Below are 1,627 nucleotides of genomic sequence, written 5' to 3' on the forward strand. Positions count from 1 at the left end.
TACAAAATACATGGAAATTTTTGAGTGTTTTTAGCGACCGGTAAATAGTTTTTGATTTCAAAATAAAAAAGGGTATAGAACAATCCTAGGGGGTGAGAGCATAAAAATTTCGACTTTACTTTTTCACATGCATTTTCGAACCGCCGCATACATACAAGTATAACGAAGTGAATGCATTTGTACTTTTTTTTGCAACTAACTACCTAGCCAGCAAAAAATCCGAAAGTCGATCCGAAAATAAAAAAAAAGTGAATGACATGCGGATTTTTGTCCGTTTACCTATTCCATTTTCGTAGACTTTGACTATCCGTTTCCCACTAAAGGGTGCGGCGAAAAACGTAGGTACAGACAAGTACCGAAAATTGTTTTGAAACGGATACGTTTTTGGCTGTTTTTCTGATTGAATTTTTCGTGCAATACGCTTTCCTTCTGCACTTCACAGAATTCAAAAATAGCAAATATTACTGTTACGTGACAATCTATCACATTTTTTTGATACGGATTTTTTATTTCGTAAATTTTTTTAACCTACGCCAAACTTATAAGATAGCACGAAAATTACACAAAATAGCAAAGAAACTTATTTTCTTCACAACTTTTGATCGGTTTTCTAACTGAAATTACTAAATAGGAGCTTCTATGTAGTATAATTATGCACCATTAAATTTGCGAAGTAGCGAAGCATACGTTGGCGCATCAGGCGTTGGTTTTCCTCGAAAACCCTTAAGAAAAATTTTGCTGAATGAAGTTTTCAAAAAAGCTTGTGTAATTATGCCACTAAAAATCTTTCGCCAAAAAATATATATAGTTGCTCAAAACAAAAGTCTAAGTCTTAAGAAACAAACTGGAACAGAATAGAAAATAGAATGCAGTCTAATTAACAGAACTTATCAGGAAACGCCACATATTGTATGTAAGTAAATCCGATTAGTTCTGACAGTCTAAAGCGGTGGTGGGCATCAGCTTGTCTGCGGACAAAGCTCTGTCTAGCTTTCTATATTAAAGGTATACAAAGCTTGAAAGAGCTTTGCCCGCGGGCAAAGTATAATATTTCTAAAGATAAAAGTTCTGTACCTATTTATTTAACTTCAAGGGATTATTCAATTTAAAAAGAAAATTTAGACAGTTTACAGATATTGGTAAACAACTAAAAAGTTGTTGGGTATATGTTTTTTTAGTTCCCGGTATTATGTAAAATACTATTATTGAACTTTTCCCATTGAACCACTTTTTAAGCCGCAGCCCTGATGAGTTTTTAATTATTTCTCAAGAACCTAGCAATTTGGAGCTGAACATAGGAGAAAGTCAGAAAGGGTTAAAATGTTTACAAAAATTTATGAATCGCAATTTTAAGTGGACAAATTTGTGGAATTTTTACTTGTCATTATGACTCGTTGCTTTTGCTATTGCACTTACATAAATATACATACCTACATTTTTATAGGCATATAATCACATTTAGTATGTACATTAGGGTGGTCCAAATATGCATGTAAAAAGTAAAGTCGGAATTTTTGTGCTCTCACCCCCTAAGATTGTTCTATACCGAAAAAAATATACCTCCCTTTTTTTATTTTGACATCAAAAAATATTTAGAGGTCGCTCAAAACAACTTTTCGTAGAATTG

This window comes from Rhagoletis pomonella, unplaced genomic scaffold, assembly GCF_013731165.1.
Source record: "Rhagoletis pomonella isolate Grant_MI unplaced genomic scaffold, Rhpom_1.0 Rhpom_scaffold_00013, whole genome shotgun sequence".
Taxonomy (NCBI): Eukaryota; Metazoa; Arthropoda; class Insecta; order Diptera; family Tephritidae; genus Rhagoletis; species Rhagoletis pomonella.